This window comes from Gouania willdenowi, chromosome 8 (genome assembly GCF_900634775.1).
Source record: "Gouania willdenowi chromosome 8, fGouWil2.1, whole genome shotgun sequence".
NCBI lineage: Eukaryota > Metazoa > Chordata > Actinopteri > Blenniiformes > Gobiesocidae > Gouania > Gouania willdenowi.
In genome coordinates, this window is record NC_041051.1 from 31,633,462 (window position 1) to 31,641,046 (window position 7,585).

Sequence of the window (7,585 nt, forward strand, 5' to 3'; positions counted from 1 at the left end):
GGTTTCCTGTTTACAGAATCATCTCCACACTAAAGATCTTCCTGATATGTCTTACTGCGCACATCGAGTAACAGGCTGAATAAACATAGTCTTCTCCTCGCAGAGCTACTAGGGATGTAACAATTAATTGTAAGGCAGTTAAAATCGATTCATATGTATCACGGTTCACATCGATACTGTGAAAATTGAATAGCAGTACTTTTTTTAAACAGCAGAGGGTGCTATATATTTATCCTTCTCGTCCAGAAGTGTTGGCGGCGGGCGGAATCTGCTACTACTTTCTTTCTGGCCGCCTTCTACTCTTAAACATGTTCATAAATGATTCCTTACCCCTCTAGCACCGAAAGAATATCTGTAATATTACGTGAATATCTGCAAAAGTCATGTTTTTCTATTAGTTCTGTCTGCTAGCATAGCATCTCTTATTCACTGCTAGAATAACTGCATGCCAACCAACCACTGGGTTACCAGCGCCCTCTGCTGGTCCAAACAAATATCTGATATAAATACAGTGCAATGACTGATTTTTTTAAAGTCCAATTGTTAAGGCACAAAATACATTTTCAGTTGCACTTTTAAAAAGAAAAAGAACAGTTTTGCATTGTTTACTATAGAACCAGAATTTAAATGAATAGGCTTCTTCTTCATTTGTATTATTCCTTTATTTATTTCATTCACGATTTATTTTTAGTTAAATTGCATCGTTTTGAATAGTTTATCAAGGGATTCTTTTGACAAAAATAAATAAATAAATAAATAAATAAATAAAGGAATATTTTTCAGTCATCATTTGTCCACAGTCCCATTTTGTAAAATAAATCGTGAGAGAATCGTATCATGAACCCAGTATTGTGAATCAAATCGTATCGGGAGTTGAGTGAATCGTTACATCCCTTAGTGCAAACGTCGCATATCCAGAGCCCTAAAATTTACAACACAAAGATGGAATTAGTAGATGCATATAATGTTGTTCCAACATTAGCATGAACAATCCCAAATTCTTGTGAAAACCATCATGGTATTATTATTTAAAATCAGGGCCTCTGTTCATACACATATGCATTTGGCTAGAGTCAATTGTTTATTCAAAAACAGTATAAACCTTTAATAAGGGCAATAAAAGAGGAACATAATAAACCTCATAACAAAGAGTGCAGAGAGAGAAGGAGTTGTTAAAAAAGTTTTATTTAAGTTTCCCAGAGAAGGAAAATATAAAGTTCTACTCTTCAGGGAGAGGAAAGTTCAGGGTCTGGGATTGAAGGTTGTGCCAAGTGATGAATTGGAGAACCACTCGATAAAGAACCCAACGAAGCGATACTTGTGAAAGTGCAGCAGCCTTGAATCAAAGCCCCGTCCTTCTCACTAACGTAGCTTTCAAATGGTAAAATGACTGGTTTTAGTGCTTCAGTTACCAGTGAAGTACTGCCGTTACAGTATCAGATGGTGTTGTCAGTGCTTAATTTGGAAATCCTCAGGTCTCGGAACAAACGTCGAATGTTGTTCCGGCAGTGAGGGAGACACAAAACTGTCACGGAACACATTTTTTAAAGCACATTTTGCGAACTAAATGGACCAATGATATCACGTGAACACAAACAATTAATTAACCTACTGTAAATGTTTAATAAAAGAATGACGAATAAGCGTTAAAGAATGTTTCAGCACCAAGGACAGCGCAAAATCACCCTAATTTAGCCACAAAGGACACTAAACTTTCAGAACACAAAAACACACAAATACAAACTTTTACAACCACTTTTTTTTTACCTATTTCACAGCCGATGCCTGACTTGTCTTTCATAAGACTAGAGTAGCAGATCACCTTGAGTCCACCCTGAGTCCTCCTCATGTCCTCTGGATAGTTCTCCTCCTGTGTCCTGTCTGTTGGAGGCAGGTTCTCCTGCATTAGCATCATCGCTACAGGTGCTAGTTGCTACGCTAACTGCTGCTGTGCTGCTGCTCTTTTCCACAATTTCCACAGAAACAACCTTTACCTCAGGCTTAGCTTCACTTTTTTTTTTTTTTTTTGCCATTTTCTACCGTCTTCCAAGCTGACAGAGGAACAACTTTTGCGGAAAATCACATTTTAGATGTAGCCAGGGGGCGTGGCCTGACTTTCCCCTCTCTTCCTTAGTCGCGCTCAGTTTTTAATTTAAATTTTGTGTTTAAAATGAAATTTCCAGTGAATTCAACTCAATAAAAGACACAGCTGTCCAAATATAATACTTCAACATTTAATCAAAACATCTAAAAGCAAATGAGGTGCTGAAAAAATTATTATAAAAAAATCAGGTGCTAGATTCAATCAAATAAGTGCCAGTCAAAATCTGGGAGGTGCCAGATCTTGCTCCGACATGATCCGAGCCAAATTAAGCTCTGGGTGTTGTTGTTTTACTCACATTAGCTTCTTTAAAGGAGAAGACAGTTGCTTAAAGCAGCAGTATGTACATTTTTTTTTTTTTGCTTCATTTGGTCAAAAATCCATGCTAAATATCAGATATGTATTGGATTTAAATCCACATGTGAAAGTGGCCTGGGTCGAATTTGAAAAAAATGGAATTGTACTGTTCAAATATCAGATACATGTCACATGTTGGCAAAAAATCAGAATTGACTTGGAGTGTAAGCTTTAAGACGAGGGAGGGGCTCATGGCAGCACCGGCTGCTTTTGAGTACAATAACTACAGAGCGATATGTGCTTTCAGTCTCTAAAATATCAGAAAACTCTTCAATAACACAAGAAACAGACAGTAGATTGGTCGACAGCTGCTGTTTAGAAATAAAGTCATTAAGGACAGTTGGAAAGGTGCCAGATTTAGTGACAAAGTCACATAAAAAGCTTCACAACCGTGTGCGTTCACAAGTATGCCGGTGGATTTGAAACAGGGAGGGGAGGGGGGAGTGTGGTTGTTTTCATTCCAGTCTCAAGATTCTACATACTGCAGCTTTATTATTCTTAAATAGCTGCATTTCAGCAAACATTTGTTATAATTAACTTACAATCAGGTAAATTATGAAAATCATTGTGCTTTGACAAAATCCTCAGAAAGTCAATTATGTTCTCAATTACTTAGAATTAATCACAATTACTAAGCCTGAAACAAATAACCTAATAAAAATTAACCTTCCTCTTGTGTTAGCTTTCTGTTAGCATCTCTTATGCTAACGGGTCCCAAATCAGTTGTAAAACTCACTAAAAACAAATATATATCATCTAATTTAATTCCTATTTATTGGTTACCTTATTAGGCTTCCTAATCAATGAAAATGTATTTTAATATTTTTTGTGTGGGCGTCTGAGCCTTTTTTCTGTCACTACACCCCTCGATTATTTTTTTTTTAATGATAAAATGTGGGAAAGCTTGATATAAAACATATTTTAATAATTATTAACTACATATATGTAAGCCATAGAACTGTAACATAGTTCCCCAGTTTTGTGTTAAATTATAATTGACAATTTTTATAGAATTTTCATAGCAATTACATTTACAAAGTCAATTTCTCAATCACAATTTAATTACAAATATGACAGCAACAGATTTTTTAAAAAAATTACAATTACAGTTAAAAGGATGCCATAATTGCAATTAATTATCCATTACGCAATTACAATTATAATTGACCCCAACCCTGCCTGTTTTCTTTCTTTCTTTCTTTTTTTAATTCTCTTTTTATTTTGAAAGCCAACATTTCCATCACAACCATTAAGTACAATCTTAGCCAAATGCAGGAAGTTTTAGTGATAGTGCTGTTTTCTTTTACCGTAGTTTATTTTTTATCTTTGAATGCAAAATTTGTTCCTTTTTCAAAGATCGGTTGTTGGTAAATCGTGTTGTAAAGATGATATAAAAAGCCACAACACTGACAAATGCTTTATAAACGTGAACGCAGAGCTGGTTTTCTAGCAGAGGCTTCTAAGCAGATACAATGGCGCTGCTCGTTGCCTCAGCAACTGGACGCAGGGAAACTTGGATGTGTTTGGCTGCAGAGCCAAGCTCAGTAATGGTGAACTATTAGTCAGTGACAGCAGAGAACGGCTGCTCCATGCTCTCAGACGCAGCTCATAAAGTCAAGCAATTTACGTGGTGGAACAAACAGATGGAAACAGTGTTTGCTGGTGCTGGTGCTGGTGCTGGTGCTGGTGCTGGTGTTGGTGTTGGTGTTGGTGTTGGTGTTGGTGCTATGGATGGGGCTGGGTGCTGGTGCTGGTGCTGGTGCTGGTGTTGGTGTTGGTGTTGTGTTGGTGTTGGTGTTGGTGTTGGTGCTGGTGCTGGTGTTGGTGTTGGTGTTGGTGTTGGTGTTGGGGTGTGAGCAGTCCTGCAGTTAAACAGAACATGTCACACGCTGGATGTGTAGCGTCGGATTCTACCGACAATTTCCCGCGGCGGGAAAATAGTGACACCTTGGAATAAGATGTTAACTCATGAGAATGCCTGATGAATTATTACGTTTTATGGGCTTATTTATTAAGACTCAGTAATTGTGAGTAATTGTAATTGATTTCGGGGGGGAAAAATGTTGTAATTACCTCCGCCAAGCGTTAAGCGCAGAGCGGAAGGTTATGTTTTACCCTGCGATCATGTCTGTCTGTCTGTCTGTTTGACCTTTAGCAAGATAACTTAAAAGGTTATGAACACATTTGGATGAAATTTTCAGGAAATGTTAATAATGGGACAAGGAACAGGTGATTATATTTTGGTGATGTTCCGGATTACCAAAAAGGAGAAAATACAAAAAAATAGGAACATAGGAGCTGTGTCTGAGCCTGCACCTTTAAGTGTGGTGGCTTATGGGTAATGTAGTAGTGGTAAGGAAGTGCATTGTGTGTATGACCCGTGCTGTACTTGGCGTAGGTCTGTGCTGTCCGAGTGCTCTAGTTTTAATTGTAATTGGTAAAAAAATGCTGGACAATGTAATGGCAATTGAGTTGTAATTGAACATGGATAATTGAAGATGAATAAGATGTAACTGACCAAACTCTGGGTGAAAGCAAGGCACGTTTTGAACAAGAGAGCACTGTATATTATGTATAGTTCACTCTTGTTACCATATTTCAGTTACTGTAGTGTGTGGAAGTATGGAGCAACATCTACCAAACCACCTTACAATCACTAAGTACACTACAGAAAAGAGCCGTCCGTATAGCACCGTCCCCAAAGACAGGTTTAATGTCCGACAATATTTTCTCGGACCAGCATTTAAGATTTGGCTGAAAAAATAATAAAGAAATACATCATAATTTTCTAAATATAATAATAAACCTGGGTTAAAGCTTGAAATTGTTGAATGACGGAGCCTCATTTACTTTTTATTGTGGGATTGTTCGATATATTTTAATTCTTGAGGACAATCACAGTAATAAAGTTGCACTTTTGACAGTATATCTGATGTCTGCAGTCATTTTGCGACCCGGTGTCATGTACTGAGTGCGCAACATACTGAGATTGTATATGCGCATGCGTGCACATGTGCACGACCGAAAAATGCATTTTTGCTTTCAAAGTGAATAGACACGTTTATTGGATTATGTTAGTGTTAGCGTTATAATCTTAGTATGGAGGTAAACTCAGACCGTGACACTGGTACCAATTGACCCACGGACCGGTACTGGGGTCGGGGGCCGGGGGTTGGGGACCTTTGGTATAGTACACAATGTAGGATATTATGAACACTGCTTTTAAAAACACACAGCTTAAAGTTTGGGGATCTGGTAGAATTTAGGACTGAACAGATAATGTATAGAGCAAAAAATAAACAGTTGCCTGTAAATATAGAACAAAGACAGACGGGGGGAGGGGTTACGGGGGGGTTACAGGGAGGGTTACAGTAACTTTAGAAAGAAAGCAAACTTGAAACAACAGTTTCTCGAACTAATTTAAAACGTATCGGTATTTCCATTTGGAGGAGAATGTCACAGATGTTGATTGGAGTATTTATTTTTAGTTTTTTTTCATTGGTTTTTGTATTTGTTAATGGTGAAGAATGGGGGGTGGGACTTGTTGAAAGAATCCATGTGTATTATATTAAAAGTGACTTTTTTTTCATTTTATAGAGATTTATGTTGAGATTTGTTTATTCGTTTTAGTTTTCATCTAATCTTTTCATTTGTTTGTTCAAAATAAAAAGAAATTAAAACAAAATTTTAATTGCCAGTAATGTCATCAAAACAAGGAAAAACGATGAGAATGTGTAAACCCTGAAATTAAGTTTAGGAAATGTAAAGTTGTAAAACTGGGAGTCCCTGGGCTGGTTTCTGAAACATCTTTCTCTTGCTACTTTGAAACCAAACAAGTGATTCAGAATCGTGAAACCTTTGTAAATGACAGGATTAAACACTTGTTCGCTGGTGAAGTATGGAGCTTCATGCATGTGCCATTACACGGATTAAATTCTAGTCTAGTTTACGCAGACATTCACTGACACACACACAGTGAAAATAATGGCCTGGTGTGATGAATCGTGTTCCTCCACAGACCTGGTCATCACTTTCCTGAGCCTCAGAGCGTAAAAAGCATGTAGAGCACGACTCCACGGGGTTTTTATGAACACAGAATCAAGAAGGTCTGGTGTTGTCATGAATGAAAAGGCCACACAGTCAGAGAGTCAGAGAGGTGTACACCCACCATGTCAGCTGGAACGCACTGGAACCACATGCTGATAGTCCCATTGTGAGCCAAAATAGTCCATCTGTTCAACCCCCCTCACCCCACCCCCCCTTCTCACCGTACGGCCTTCATTCTATAAAAACCCATTGTACAGTTACTCCTAATCATGTTGGTTCAGAAGACGAGATCAGAAGAACGGTTTACTTGAGCACACGGTGCGCACGCGCGCAGAAGAACGGTTTACTTGCACAAAAGTGATACTGACATAGTGGTTTAAAATAAATCAACTCTCTCTCTAAATATACAAAAAAACTAAGTTTTTGATATTCGGCACAAAAAATAAAAGATTTAATGAGAAGTTAATTGATGGAACTAAAACTAGTGACGGAAACTAAATATTTAGGCGTCATTGTGGACCAAAAATTAACCTGGAAATCTCACTCAACATGTTTGTCAGAAAATAATGAAATCTATTGGTATTTTTAATTAGAATTTGCTCCTAAATGTACGATGACACTGTTTTATAGTTTAATTTATCCACATATAACTTACTGTAATATGATTTGGGATGCTACATGCCAAACATAACAATATATAATGTTCATATCTATTGCACGTGTCTCTTCATGTAAAAATATGTGCATATGTCCAATGTTATATTCAGAGCTTGTAGCATTTTTTCCACATATACTTCAAATGTTATACATTTTGTCTTGTTATTTGTGCAAATAACATCAAATCATTTACCAATTAATAATAATAGATTATATTATAATAATAAATTTGGACAAATTCACCACAAACTAACAGCACTTTCTCATAATTTATTGAAACAGGAATATTTGATGCCGTAGAGGCCACTTTATCACACTTCTGACAATAGAAGACAATAATTAGCCACATTTTATGAAGGGAACTGTATTTACTTATTAAAGCAATCACATAAAAGTTCTAGTTGAACTAAATTACACTTTAAA

At 37.0% G+C, this 7,585-nt stretch overlaps 1 protein-coding gene across 10 annotated transcripts in view; it reads right to left on the bottom strand.

The window, feature by feature from the left end:
• shank1 (SH3 and multiple ankyrin repeat domains 1) overlaps nt 1–7,585 on the bottom strand; it is a 102,494-nt gene that overhangs the window by 22,820 nt on the left and 72,089 nt on the right. The gene's annotated exons all lie outside the window — the stretch shown is intronic.